Source organism: Narcine bancroftii, chromosome 9 (assembly GCF_036971445.1).
Source record: "Narcine bancroftii isolate sNarBan1 chromosome 9, sNarBan1.hap1, whole genome shotgun sequence".
NCBI classification, from domain to species: Eukaryota; Metazoa; Chordata; class Chondrichthyes; order Torpediniformes; family Narcinidae; genus Narcine; species Narcine bancroftii.
In genome coordinates, this window is record NC_091477.1 from 122,987,915 (window position 1) to 123,004,064 (window position 16,150).

A 16,150-nucleotide genomic window follows, 5' to 3' on the forward strand; every position below is an offset into this window, starting at 1 on the left:
AATTATCCTCCATATTCTCTTTAAACCTTTCACCCTTAACCCATGTCCTCTGGTTTGTATCTCATCTACCTTCAATGGAAAAAGCCACCTCCAATTAAACTGTCTATCCCCCTCATAATGTTGAATAGCTCTAACACATCTCCCCTCATTCTTCTACACTCCGGGGTGTAAAGCCCTAACTTGTTTAACCTTTCCCTGAAGTCCAGGCAAAGGCAACATCTTAGTAAATCTTCTCTGCACTCTCTATTTTATTGATATTGACAGGATACCTGTGTTGCCCAATTGCTGCCATGTGACATCATCCACTCAGGTTGAGTGCACCTTGAATGATAATCAAGGTACTTCTATAGCATTGAACACTCCTTGACCAAGGGCTCAGGCCTGAAAAGTTGGTCTACTGAGGGTAGGTGAGATACAAACACCAGAGAACATGATGAACTGCCAGCTGAAGTGGTGAATGGGTCAATTTTAACATTTAAGAGGAATTTGACAGGTACATGGATGGAAGCGGTATGGAGGGCTATGGACTGGGTGCAGGTCGGTGGGAAGAGGCAAAATAAAAGGTTCAGCACAAGGGGTTTGTTTTTGTGTGGTAGTATTCTATGTAGCTTGGGTACGTGAAGAGGACTGTGTGATCTGCTGAGTTTCTCCAGCACTTTTGTGTATTGAACGTCTATTGAGTGACTGGTCAAGAGAGGGGCGATGCATCTGAGGAGAAATTCCACAGGTTGTTTGGGGGGGTGCGGGCGGGGGAGACAGGGTTCTATGAACTCAGAGCAGAGAAATATTCAACACAGTACAGCTAGTCTTGTGCCAACCTATTCAAACAACTGCCAGGAATTTCCCTCCTGCACAACCCTCCATTTTATTGTACCTGCCTCTACCACTGTGCCGACAGCACATTCCCTGCACCCACTACTCTGTGTGGAAAAACATCCCCCCTGGACTTACTCCCATGCACTTCAAAACTATGTCCCCAGGTCTTAGCCATTTCAGCCCTGGGAAAAAGCCTCTGGCTATCTACATGATCAATGTCTCTCAGCTAGTGTACCTCTGTCAGGTCGCTCCAAGGAGAAAAGACCAGGTTCATTCAACCTATCCTCAAATGCATGTTCTCCAACCAGGCAATGTCATCGTTAATCAGCATCCACATTTTTGCTGTCATGAGGTGAGCAGAACTGAACACTATTCCAAGAGAGGTCTAACCAAGGATTCATATCTCTGTAACATTACCTCATGGATTTTGAACTCCATCCCATGGTTAATGAAGACCAACACAGCATAAAATGCCATCAACCTGTGGAGCAGCTTTGAGTGTCCTGTGGACATGAACCACAAGATCTCTCAGATTGTCCACACCACACAGAGTGTATTCTGTCTTCAAATATGACCCAAAATTAACCACTTTTCTGGGTTAATCTGCCACTTCTCAGCCCCACTCTGCATCCTATCAATGTCCCTCTGTAACCACATCATCACTGACTTTCATGTCATCCACAAACATATGAGCCCACCCTTCCACTTCCTCAACCTGGTCATTTACAAAAATAACAAAAAGGAGGTTGGGGGGGAGTCCCAGAACAGATCCTTGCAGACCACCACTGGTCACTGATCTCCATGCAGAATTCAAACCATCTACTACCACCCTCTGACTTCTCTGGGCACATGGATTCTATCTCCACAAAGCAAGGCCTCCTTGGATTCCATGCCTCCTTCCTGAATGAGCCTTGCATGGGTTTGTCAGCAAGTGTACACCAGTGGATTTCAGTATCCTGATGACATCCTCACATGGCTGGACACAGAGGTGACAAACCATCATGTTGCTTCTTGTCTTAGCACCAATGCCACTGGCATCCAGGATCTTGAGGTTAATGCATTGCAGAAAATGTCCTTAATGTTGGTAAAAATTCTTCAAGGTATTTTGCGGCAGATTTTCAAAGTCGGCTCAATCATGTGGTCAAGTCCTTAATGAGTGTCCAGGTAGAGAGAGATGGCTGAGAATTGTAGGGCTGTGGACTGGGGATAGTTAGCGAGCACAGGTTCTGAAACTTGAAGCTGGGTGTGGACCGAGAGAGCATCAGTGTAACAGCAGGGCCTTACTGCACTGGAGAGACCCGACAAGAATGTGATACACTTCGCTGATGCCTCAATGCAGACTGTGACTGCCTCAGGTTCCGATGAAGTTGTTGTACCAAGATCTTTCAAGTCGTCAAACAGAATCCAACTGAGAAAATTAACAAATTTGCAGTGGGAAAGTTTTGGATGACAGGTTTGCAGGAAATACAAATCTGTTTTGTGGCTTCTGGTTGCCTAGAACCATAGAACATTGCAGCACAGAAAACATGCCTTTCGGACCTTCTAGTCTGTGATGAGCTATTAATCTGCCTATTCCCACTGAACTGCATCCAGACCACATTCCTCCATACTTCTCCTAGCCATGTACCTGTTTAAATTCATCTTAAATGTTAAAATTCACCACTTCAGCTGGCAGCTCATTCCACACCCCCACCACTCTGTGTAAAGAAGTTCCCCCTAAACTTCTCCCCTTTTTTCCTTAGCCCATGTTCTCTAGTTTGTACCTCATCTAAACTCAGTGGAAAAATCCTGCTTGCATTTACTTTCTCTATCCCCTCATAATTTTGTAAACCTCAAGCAAATCTCTCCTCATTCTTCTGCGCCCCAGGAAATAAAGTCCTAATCTGTTTAACCTTTCCCTATAACCAATTTCCTTGAGTCCCAGCCATCTAAATCTTCTCTGCACTTTTTCAATCTTATTGATATCCTTCCTGTTGTTAAGTGACCAAAACTGCACACAATGCTCCGTTTCGCCTCACCTCGCTTATTCAGGTGAGAGAGCCTTCATTGCGCTTCTCATTTGAAACACGGTGCCTTTCACATTTATTGGTGAACAAGGAAATGGAAAAGAAATTACAGCTGTCTTCACCTCCCTGCAAGAGTGGTTAAACAGGTTTGCAGAGAATGGAGAAGTGAAAGAAATGAGGTCGGCTAAGTAAAACCCTTGGAGATTGGATGAGCAGAGAGCTAATTGGTCCCAGGGTTTGGAGTGGAGGCTGTGGAGCTGTGGACATCCATGGATTCTGGAACAATGCTCAGAGATTGGAAGGTAGTAAAAGTACGCTGGGATATCGATGCTACAGAGTGGGTCACCTGCCATTACCGGTAATACCAGGGGAAGGTTAGTCCATTCTAGGAAAGGCACATGGAATAACAATCATTTTGGACAGAATTGACTTGGATTTGTGACAAATGTTTTAGTTTTTGAGGTTGTAACGGATTGTAGGGGTCAAGGTTAACCTGCGCATGAGATGTTTCTGAATTTTTAGCAAGTCCTCAGTAAGTTGAAATTATTAAAATGAAAAAGCATGGTACTGAGACAAAGGGTCACTCTGACTTGCAATGCTGTGACCATTTTGGTGCTTGAACCATAAGATATAGGAGCAGAAATAGCCATTCAGCCTATTGAGTCTTCCCTGCCATTTAATCATGAGCTGGACCATTTTTCCACTCAGCCCCACTGCCCAGCCTTCTCCCCATAACCGTAGTTGTTTGATTTACAGCAGGTGATCAAGGTCCAGGTGGAATGTACTCTGGCAAGTTGAAGCCAGTGTCGGCTTTGAGCTGGGGGCACGGAAGCTCCAGGGAAGGGATAGAATATAGTGAGAGAGAAGGTAAGGCCATGGGCATGGAGAAATTATTTAAAAAGCAAGAGATTGAAAGATGTCAGTGCACATGTGTCAGCCTTGCCCTGGAAGAGGAATTGAGTTCAGACTATAGGTGGTTAAAATACTTGTGAGACTGTGTCAAGACTCTATCCTACTGAGGAAAAGACGTATTTGGAATCCGATTGTGCTGCAGGTGAAAGGTGATGCATTTTGGGAAGTTGAACAGGAGTAGGACATGTAAATGATAGAGTGCCAAGGATTAGAGAGACCTTGGGTCAAGACCATAGTTCTCTGAAAGTGGTGAAGTGGGTAGCATTTTCCCTTCATAAGTTGAGCCATGGATTCTAAGACCTGGGACCATTTTGCCACAAGTCCGTGCCGCCTAATTTACCCTCCATTAACCTACACACCCAGTAGTTCTGAACAGTGGGAGGAAACCGGAGCCCACGGATGTGTATGGACAAAGGGTTAAGTGGAAATGGTGGGTGGGATGCATGGAACCATAGAACATTGGAGCACAGAAACAGGCCCCTTTGGCCCTTCCAGTCTGTACTGAACCATTTTTATACTTAGTCGCACTAACCTGCACCCAGTCCATAGCCCTCTATACCCCTCCCATCCATGGATCTGTCCAAATTCTTCTTAACTGTTAAAATTGAGCCCACATTCACCACTTCAGCTGGTGGCTTGTTCCACACCCCCTCCACTCTGTGTGAAGAAGTTCCCCCTTAACTTATGTCCTCTGGTTTGTATCTCACGCCCCCTTTTCCTCCTCATAATTATGAAGAACTCTTTCAAATCTCCCCTCATTCTTCTATGATCCAGGATGGAGAATTCCAAACCTTCCTCATCTTGGTTTAAATGGTCTGCCCCTTGTTCTCAGACAGTGACCCCCCTGCTCCGCACTCCACGCCAGGACTGTTGCGGCTAGACGAGTCCAGTCGAAATGCAGGTCAGTCGGGACGTGGGAGATGGGGATAGCGCTGGATCATGAAGGGTCAGCCAGGTTCAGATGAATGGCAGACTAGCTCGAAGGGCAGAATGGCCTTGTTCAGTGAGGCCTGAGTAAACTGTGAGGGCTGTCAGCAGAGATAGAGAACCCCAGTCGCACAGTACGGAGAAGGCCGTTCGGCCCCACTCACCCATGCCGACCAAGTTGGTGTTGTGGCCCATTCCCTCGGCTCCATCACTGTCCAAATACCTTCTGTCGCTGTAACTGTGGCCACCTCCAGCTGGCAGCTCGTTCCAGACCCGGACCAGCCTCTGGGTGAGAGGGTCGCCCACTCGTTCTTCCCTTCATCAGTCTTTCTAAGCCCCTCAGCCTGCTTCGCCCGGATTGGCCTCTCCACCCTCTCTCGGCCATTCACCCCCTCCAGCCCCGGCTACATGCTGGAGAATCTGCTCTGCACCCATTCCCTCAGCGATCTCCATCCTGCAGGCGTGTGTCCTGAACTCGCTGAGGTCCCGGACCTTGTGCTCAGGGGTCACCCGATGAAGGGCAGCGAAGCGCAGCGTCTCCTCACCGCCCTCTCCACCTGGACCCGTGCGCGGAGAATCCGCCAGCCTTTGGGACAGGACCCCCGAGATTTCTGCACGAGCCAGCGCCCGGCTTCCATCTGCAGACATTCGGACCCCGACCAGCGCCCCGTGGACCCTCGCTGCACCCCAGCCTCTGACCACCCCGCCCCCCACCAAGCAAGGGGGGAGCTGAGGTCAGTATGGACAGTCGGGCCGAAGGGCTGCCGAACTCCAGGACCTGCCGGTCGGGGGGCAGCGGGGCTCTCTGCCGAGGACTGGGGCCGGGTCAGGGATCTCTCCCAGCGACACCCCGATCGCCCTGCCCTCTGTACCCGGGCGAGGCGCAGACCCCGTCGGCTCGGGCTCCGACCCCGCTTCGGCGACGCGCCCTTTCTGCCCTCTGCCTCCTACCTGCTCCCTCCGCATTCGCCTGTGGCTGCCGCTGCGAACCTGACTGCTCCCTCCTCCCTCTTTCAGCCACTCCCTCCCTCCTTCCCTCCCAGCCCCTCCTCCTCTCACTCCTTCCACCTGTCCCTCCACCGTCAACCCTCCTTCCCAGTCCCTTCCCTCCTCTAACCTCGTTTCACGGTTCCACCCCCTCCTTCCGACAGTCTCTCCATCAGCCTGTCTTGTCCATCCCTCCCTTCCCCCCCCTCATCCCAGTACACCCCCTCCCTCCCCAGTACATCCCACCCATCCCTCCTCCCCCCCCCCCCGTACATACACATCCCCATGGTACACCCCTATACCAAGTGGCGGGGAGAGTGACAGATACAGTGAATCTCCTGGATGCTGGTGGGAGTTGGGGGAGGGAGGAGTGGGGGTGAGGCTTTTGGGAAGAGGCTGTGTCCCACTCACCAGAGCATCAACACTTTTCACTCACCAACTCACTTAATTTGGCTGGGCAATCCCACAAAAACTCTTTGAGGTTCTGGGAATTCGTCCAACCTATGTGCATTTATATAGTGAACCCAGTGCACCAGATGTCCTAGAAGTCTTGGAATTTTGACCATCCAGCAGAAGTGGTGCTTAGTGATTTTGCAGCACAAAATGTGATGGGCCGAAGGGCCTGTTTCCCTGCTACATGAACAATTTGGATGAAATGCCTGAGAAAACCATCCAATGTATTAAAAGTAAAACACAGACACACAATTCTGGAGAAGCTCAGCAGGTCAAACTGTGTCCTTTATGTAGCAACGGTAAAAAAAAACAACTTAGGTTTCGGGCTTGAGCCCTTCATCAAGGTTTGAGAGAATGCCAGCAGACAAGGATTAAAAGGGTCTCCCCTTCCCAGCCATTCTCTCTTCACACCCCTCCTGTTAGAAAGAAGATTCACCAAGGTGAGACCACACACCACCAGATTAGAGGACAATTTCAATCCTGCTGTTATCAGACTCCTGAATGAACCCCATACCAGCACTGCCTTTGCTCTGTCCTGACTGATCTCTCTCTGTAGCTCCGCACCTCTGCGCTGTCTTTCTTATTATACTATGTATGAGAGATGTTCAACTAATCTGCCTGGGGACACAGGAGAGGGCAGAGGCTGGAATCTGGAGCAACACACGATCTGCTGGAGGAACTCAGCAGGTCGAGCAGGGTCAGTGGGAGAGAGAGTGAATGTTTCAGGCAGAAGCCCTTCCTCGGACTGAATGTAGGGGGAGAGAGAGACTTGGAAGGGAGGGTGAGGAGGGCAGTGAGCTGCCGGCCAGGGTGGGCTAGTTGCAGTTCCAACGAGACACGTTCAGACCAGGACAAAGGGTGAACAAGGAAACTCTTTAAAACATTTTTATTAATTTGATAGACAGAAATATTACATGTATATGTTATTTAGATATTAATTACATAGCTTTTGTATAATGTCAAAATGTTTGGCCTGGAAGTCAGCCTGAAGAAAACTGAGGTCCTCCATCAGCCAGCTCCCCACCATGACTACCAGCCCCCCCACATCTCCATCGGGCACACAAAACTCAAAACGGTCAACCAGTTTACCTATCTCGGCTGCACCATTTCATCAGATGCAAGGATCGACAATGAGATAGACAACAGACTCGCCAAGGCAAATAGCGCCTTTGGAAGACTACACAAAAGAGTCTGGAAAAACAACCAACTGAAAAACCTCACAAAGATAAGCGTATACAGAGCCGTTGTCATACCCACACTCCTGTTCGGCTCCGAATCATGGGTCCTCTACCGGCACCACCTACGGCTCCTAGAACGCTTCCACCAGCGTTGTCTCCGCTCCATCCTCAACATCCATTGGAGCGCTTACATCCCTAACGTCGAAGTACTCGAGATGGCAGAGGTCGACAGCATCGAGTCCACGCTGCTGAAGATCCAGCTGCGCTGGACGGGTCACGTCTCCAGAATGGAGGACCATCGCCTTCCCAAGATCGTGTTATATGGCGAGCTCTCCACTGGCCACTGTGACAGAGGTGCACCAAAGAAAAGGTACAAGGACTGCCTAAAGAAATCTCTTGGTGCCTGCCACATTGACCACCGCCAGTGGGCTGATATCGCCTCAAACCGTGCATCTTGGCGCCTCACAGTTTGGCGGGCAGCAACCTCCTTTGAAGAAGACCGCAGAGCCTACCTCACTGACAAAAGGCAAAGGAGGAAAAACCCAACACCCAACCCCAACCAACCAATTTTCCCCTGCAACTGCTGCAATCGTGTCTGCCTGTCCCGCATCGGACTTGTCAGCCACAAACGAGCCTGCAGCTGACGTGGACTTTTTACCCCCTCCATAAATCTTCGTCCGCGAAGCCAAGCCAAAGAGACATAGCTTTTGTATAATGTAATACAAAACGAGTCCCATATCAATTTTACAGTCATATAATTCTCAAAAAAAGTGAACAATCCTGAGAATTTGGTCTCATGTTCTAATGCTGAGATTTACTTTGTGATTATCTAAATTGATCGATCTCTTCTTGTTGTAGAAAAAATAAGAACAAAAGAAAACATTTAAAAAAAAACCTTATTAATCTAACTTCCCCTCTCCCCCCTAAACATGTTCGCCAGCAAATAAATTGTAAAGAATCGAGTGTTGCCTCCTCGACATTGGAGAGGAAACCTCCAGTACACCCCTACTTAAATCATCAAATTATAATCATATGAACGGGCCACATATCTTGTCAAATTCAACCTTGATCTCTTTAATGTTATATCTAATTTTCTCCAAACTCAAGGAAGACATAGCGTCCCGTGCCCATTGCACACGAGTGGTGCTCTGCTGTCTTTCCATTTCATCAAAATTGCTCGCCTGGCCATCAGTGGAAGTAAAATCTACTGTTCTTTTTTGAGTTGAATTCAAGAAAATCCTCTCTTCTAGAGAATAACCAAATAAAGCAGCGAAAGGAGAACAAGGAAACTCCGAGCTCTCTGGATGAGGAGAGGAAGGCAGAGACAGGCTGCTCTTGACAAGCTTGGGAACTGCGTGACCATGGGATGTGGACACTGACCAGCAGGTGAAGGAGAAAAGACCAACGGTAACATGACTGGGGAATGGAAGTGTCCACTAGTGATCTCTCGCAGGTCAGTGGGGTGCTTACAGTACACGGAGGGGAGAGGGTCACTCACATAATCAGTAAGGGTTGGTAAGAACATCTCCACAATCTGCATCAGTACCAGAGCACCTCAGGGCTGCGTATCTAGCCTCCTGCTCTACTCGCTTTACACCTATCATTGTGTGGCGAGGGTGTGGAGAGGGTGGATAGTTAAGAAAGCCTATGGGACGCTGGGGGATTAAGTTCAAGAGTCAAGAGATCATGTTGCAACTCTACAAATCTTTGTTAAGACCACATTTAGAGTATTGTTTTTGGTTCTGGTCACCTCATTATAGGAAGGATGTGGAAGCTGTGGAGAGGATGCAGAGGAGATTCACCAGGATGTTGCCTGCATTGGGAAACAAGTCTTATGAGGCAAGGATAGCAGAGCTGGGACTTTTCACTTTGGAGCAAGGAAGGATGAGGGGAGACTTATTAGAGGACTACAAGATTCTGAGAGGCATAGATAGGGTGGACGGCCAGTCCCCATTTCCCAGGTCTGGAATAGCAAACACCAGAGGACGTGTGTACAAAGAGAAGGGAGGTAAGTTTAGGGGAGACGTCAGGGGTAAGTTATTTTACACAGAGAGTTGTCGGGGCCTGGCTACACCAACCGTGCCCCCCTTTTTTTGTGGAGGTTTGTCATGTCATTGGAAAATCTGGCAACTTCTGAAGAGGTGGTGACTGCTGTATCGGGAAAGAGGTCTCGGTGCCACAAGCTGGTTCAGGAACAGCTGCTCTCCCTCCACCATCAGACTCCTCAACAACAGAATTAATCAGGGACTCATTTACGGACTCTGATGTGCACTTTATTTATTACTGAATATTTATTTTCTGTATTACACAGTTTGTTTACATTTCCCTCTTTTGTATATGTATCTTTCTTCTTGAGTACAGTTTACAGTTACTGAAAAGTAGAAATGCTGGCACACCCACGGGAAAAAAAAGACTTTCAAGGCTCTGTGATGTCATGTGTGTTCACTGAACGTTGAACACATGGATGTTGAGAGCTGCACTGAGCCACTAACTGATCTGAATGCTCGGTGACAGGGGTGAGGCCTCTCCCATCTGGCGAATCTCAGGACAGGAGGACGAGGCAGGAGCAGGTGTGGCTGAGGAGGTGGTGCCTGGCCATTTCTCTCCACAGTCGCTTCCTGACCCACCGTGTCCGTCCAGCTTCTCATTTGCTCGAGATTCCAGCATTTGCAGTGTTGGTCCTTCTGTCCAGATTTTGTGTTTGAAGGTTGCAGGTTAGTTTTGCCAAAGGCCAAGTTCCTCTTTGGGGGAAAAAACAATTAAAATGATGATGAAAGGGAACTGCCTTCAAACCAGTTTTTCCTGTGTGCAGAAATGTGGATTAAATGCATTGAGACAGTGGAGCAGAGAGGTGCTGTGGGAAGGTACTGACAGCGGACATTCACCAGCAAACAGACTGCAACACCTCCAGCCGCTCCAATCGGCCACAAACACAAACCTCAGCAGGGTCTACAGAGAGGAAAACAGAGGAACATTTCAGCTTGAGGATCCCGAGATTGGTTTCCAGTAGCAGAGGAGGTGGGGGTTGGTGATAGGTAGCAGTGAACATCTCTGAGAGGGTGAGGCCAGGGTTGCTGTAGGGAAAAACCAGTAGAGCGATCATCCATCTAGTTGATAAGTTAGAGAAAGCATTTCCTTCTTTCTTCTTCTTTGGCTTGGCTTCACAGATGAAGATTTATGGAGGGGTAAATGTCCACGTCAGCTGCAGGCTCGTTGGTGACTGACAAGTCCGATGCGGGACTGGCAGACGCGGTTGCAAGGGAAAATTGGTTGGTTGGGGTTGGGTGTTGGGTTTTTCCTCCTTTGTCTTTTGTCAGTGAGGTGGGCTCTGCGGTCTTCTTCAAAGGAGGTTGCTGCATTTCCACTGCTTCGGGAAAGTGGCCAACTTTTTAAACCACTCATCTCACCCCAGACACACTCTCCTCCCACTCCCTCGCAGTTTTCTTTCCGGATGTGATCAGACTCTTGAATTGTCTTCTCTTCAGTAAAAGTTGATCTCCCAAAACCCCACCTCATCACAACCTTTTTCTCAATTACACCTGATTCTGCCCTTTTATTTTTCCACCATTTTCTTCCCTGGGTAGCAAACAAAACACAGCTTTTATCTGTCACTTGGTGCACGTGACAAACATTTTGATTCAAATTCAGTTTAGAGATCCAAATACAAAGGTACAGGCAATGCCAGCAGGTCAGGCTGTGCTGGGGGATACAAAGTAACCTCACAGGGGAAGTGGCCTTGTCGAGTTCTGTGGGAGGGAAGTTGTGGGAACAATTCTGAGGGCAGGATTGAGGAGGGAGAGTCAGTACAGGTTTGACAATGTGGGTCCACGTGGCTGGTGCTTTAGATGTCATCCACATGGGCTTCTGCAAGGCTCTGAGACTGGGCTTTGAGCCCATGAGGTCCAATGCAAGCTCGAAATAAATATCTCTAATGTCCTGACCTGGGACAACCATGTTGATGCGATGGTCACCAACACTTCAACTTTCCTGGAAAACTGAGGAAGTTCAGCTGGTCCCTCCTGTCCCTCAACTGTTTCTGCTGAGCCACCACTGAGAGCAGATTTGCTGGGTGATTCACAGAGATGGCGGGAGAAGCTGCAAAGATGGGAAATGCAGCTCAGAACATCAGGCAAATTTCCCTCCCCTGCATGGACTCCATTTACATCTCCTGCTACCTGGGTTAGGCAGCCAACACACTGAGGGACCTGTCACACCCTGGATTTAAACCATGAGTTGCAGGTCTTCAGCTTCTGTATCTTCTCCCTGAAGGTAGCAGTGAGAAGTTATGACCAGGGTGATGGGGGTCCTTTATAATGTCGGCTGCCTTTCTGGGGCATCACCTCACATCGATGTCTGCAATGGATGGGAGGTTGGTGTCCACGATGGACTAGACTGGGTTTGTCACTTACTGTGTTCTTAGTCACTCAAGAGTCCAAACCAGGCTGTGATGCAACCAGTCGGTACTCTTTCTTCAGTGCACCTGTACCAGTTTAATGCAGTATCCGATGACTTCTTAGGAAGTCAGGATTGTCTCAATGTGTTGCCTTTGATATGTGGACTTCCAGGAGCTTTAATGTTCTGACCCTTCCACATCCGTCCATAACCAATGCACCCTCTGTCAAACCGATGGAACTTGGTTCCTCAGTGTCCCCTTACTGAAGTTCACCATCAGCTCCCAAAATGGGTCTCCTCTGCCTCCTGACATGAGGGTGTAATTGTCCATGGCCTGGGGACATGGATGTTGTGGACTATTCTGGTGTCCTTGTGCAAAATATGGAGGGAGTGCAGCAAAGATTCACCACACAGACTCCTGGTGTGGCGAAAACACACTGAAATGCTGGAGGACTCAGCCAGTCTTGCACCATCCACAGGAGGTAAAGATATATCACTGACGTTTCAGGCCTGAGCACTCCCCATATCTGAAATTTGGTTAACTTAAAAGATCAATTAACCTTATAACCACTTACAGCACAGAACAAGCCAGTTCGGCCCGACTAGTCCATGCCGTAACAAATCCCCACCCTCCTAGTCCCACTGACCAGCACCTGGTCCATACCCCTCCAGTCCTCTCCTCTCCATGTAACTATCTAGTCTTTCGTTAAATGTAACCAATGATCCCGCCTCGACCACGTCTGTCGGAAGCTCATTCCACATCCCTACCACCCTTTGCATAAAGAAATTTCCCCTCATGTTCCCCTTATAATTTTCCCCCTTCAATCTTAAACCATGTCCTCTAGTTTGAATCTCCCCCACTCTTAATTGAAAAAGCCTATCCACATTTACTCTGTCTGTCCCTTTTAAAATCTTAAACACCTCTATCAAGTCCCCTCTCAATCTTCTACGCTCCAGAGAAAAAAGCCCCAGTCTGCACAACCTTTCCCTGCAACTCAAACCTTGAAATCTGTCAACATTCTCGTGAACCTTCTCTGCACTCTCTCTATTTTGTTGATATCTTTCCTATAATTTGGTGACCAAAACTGTACACAGTACTCCAAACATTTTTTTGGTGACGTTACAGGTTTTAAAAATTTTTTTTACCTGATGTGCTCATCAGGGCCTCTGACTCTCTGCAGATGTCAGTGAAAAGAAAAGAAGGAGGCATTTATCGTATTTGTTTTTAGGTAAGAATTAAACATTATTTCATGCTTGAAAACCCTTCTGTTGTTTTTTTTGTTGTTTAACCGTTGATACAAGTATTCTGCTGATGCTACTGGGCAGCTTAAAGCCATTATTCAGTTATGTGAAAAGTCCAGTTAGCCGAAAAACATCCAGTCCCAAGCTTCTCGGATATGGGGAAACGTACTGTGCAAGCAAAGAACTGGAAGACATCTGAAGAAAAGCATTTTGCTCAATAGCCCCTTTCACACTTGCATCCCACTAAATCGGCCGTTCAGTGTCCGGGATAGGAATGGGGGATTTGGCCCCCTCCTATCTGGGACAATGAACGCATTCACACTTGCAAGGAGCCATCCCTGGGGTTAGGCCTGTTCTACCTTCTACCGGTGATGTCATAACACATTGAGCGATGGTGGACCTGCCCTAAATCCTGATCAATGTATTTGAACAAAATTAATCATGCCTAATTATAACATAATCAAGCGTTATGTACAGCACAGAATCTGCCCTGTTGTTGTCGTGCCGACCAATACAAACCTTTATAAGGGACCGTGGGAAAGTGAGCAATAGCGGACAATTTTTAAACAGGGTGGGAAAGTTGGTAGTGCTATAGCACACAATTTCTAAATACCGTGGGAAAAACAATGGCAGACCTGCCCTCCCAGAATGCCATGTGGCAGAGAAAGGGCTGTATGCATGGTCTCATGAACAGAGCACTCATGGAGGGGTTTCTCAGATATGTCGGTTCTTCAGTGGAGTAAAGGGAATGACAGCATGAGAGAGGAACTGGCCAAAGGGAGCATTAGCAGGGAAGACGGCAGAGCAGCAACGGATCGAATTTCTGCAAGAAATGGGGAAGGAGCAGGATGAATACAGGATAAGTCCAAAACAGAGGAAATATTAGAATAATTGTATGTCTGATCTCTTAGAGCACCTTCCAGTAACTTATCTACTACTAATGTCAGTAATTTCCAGTTACTTCTGGAGCTTTTTTTTTATAAACAATGGAACAACGTGAGCTCCATTTAAATCTTCTGGTACCTCATCTGTAGATAAGAACATTCTAAATATTTCTGCAAAAGCCCCTTCAATTTCTACACTCCTCTCCATCAGGCTCCAGGTGAATATCTTGTCAAACATTTCTTCCTCTTTAATCTGTACAGGTTCCATGACCTCACTGCTTGTTTTCCTTACTTCTCACGACTCTGTGCCCTTTGAAGACTGATGGAAAAAAAAACACAAGATCTCCCCCATCTCTTTTGGATCCATACAAAGCTGACCCCTCTGATCTTCGCGGCGACCAATTTTATCCCCTACTATCCTTTTGCTCTTAATATACCTGTATAAACCCTTCGTGTTTTCCTTCACATCAGGGTTGGCGCCAGAATATATGTTAGAGACGGGTCATTAGTGATTTTGAGGGGGGCTCATTCAGCGGTGGGAAGGGAGGGGGAGCTAGCAGGGACCTGTTGATGGGGAGGGGGTGAGGTGCTAGTAGGGATGGGTTCTGGCATGGGTAATACCATCCACCCCTCTGCTGTGGGGCATGAGGATGCTCTTTTTATTGCATCAAGCGTCACTAGATGCTACTGATGCTTGACACACGGTAGTGACGCGGCCAGGGGCAGGTGGAGAGTTGCTCACATGCATTAATCTAGATGCTACTGATGCAGGAGGGAGTGGGGCAGGTCTGACAGGCCAGGGATGGCCATGACCATATGGGGGGCAGAGCACCTCATTTTGGGGGCAATGCCCAAGGATACCCCCCTTGGTGCCAACCCTGCTTCACAATGTCTGCCAAAGCAATCTCATGTCTTCCTTTAGCCCTGATTTCTTTCTTGAGGTTTTCTTGCATTTTTTATACTCCACAACTACCTCATTTGCTCCATGTTGCCTCTACTTGTTATACATCCCTCTCTTCTTCTTCCATATCCCTTGAAAGCAAGGTTCCCTGTGCCTGTGAACCTTGCCTTTAAATCTGATAGGAACATACCAACTCTGTAGTCTCAACATTTCACCGTTGAGTTGGAATAAAGGGCCTATTCTGTGCTATGCGACTCCATGACAATAATCAGGGAGAGTCTGTGTGGTGGTGTTCCAGGATGAACATATCAAACTAACAATTGAAATTTTGAGCCAACCACATGTTCCAGGGAGGGTGGGAATCATGAATATTAGCAAGAGCTTGAAAATGGTCTCACATCCATGAAAGGCCTTGGGATGGGAAGATGAGGCAGATTAAAGTGAAGACTTATCCATAACACTCTTGATCTCAATGTCACCAAGACCAAGTAGCTTATTATTACTGGAGGGACCAAGCACTTGTAGCATTGATGGGGTGGAGGTGGAGAGGGTCAGAACCTTCATGTTCCTGGAATCCACATTTCAGAAAACCTCTCCTGGAACCAGCACATCAAGGCAACTGAGAAGAAGACACACTGACACCTCTACTTCTCAAGGAGACTGTGGAGGTTTATCGCTGAATACTCTATCAAACCTCTACAGGTGCACTATGAAAAGTATAATGATTGGTTGAATCATACCCTAGTTTGGGAATTCTACTACCGAGGAACACAGATGGCTGTAAAAGCCAGCAAATACAGCCAGCTCCATCACAGGCTCTGACCTCCCATCTATTGCAGACATCAATGTGGGGCACTGCCTCAAGAAGACAGTCCACATTAGAAAGGACCCCCATCGCCCTGGTCACAATCTCTTCCCACTGCTCCCTTCAGGCAGAAGGTACAGAATTCTGAAGACCAGCACCTTGAGGTTCAAGAACAGTTTATTTCCAACATTTATCAGGCTCTTGAACCTCCCCTTGTTGCACTGACTGGTCCAACACTGCAGAAGGACACCTGCACTACTACAACATCACTTTTTGCTCAAGGATAACTATTATATAGCTTAGGTATTTAGCATTTTTTAAATTTAATTCACTTAGTGTAAATTTGTTTGAGGTTGACAGGTTCTTGATTAGCCAGAGCAACAAAGGATTTGGGGAGAAGGTCGGGCAGTGGGGCTGAGTGGGAGAATGGATCAGCTCATGATTAAATGGCAGGCAGACAGGATGGGGTGAATGGCTTATTTTTGCTCTTATGACTTATGGTTATATGGTTTTTCTGGACAAATATCTCTTTGGCTGCAGCAAGTAGGAATGTCGGTGCATGTGTACATTGTACCCTGTGTATGATGTCATTTTATCATCGCCATTCAATAAGACCATGGCTGATCCTAGCTCAGCACTAACTCTGT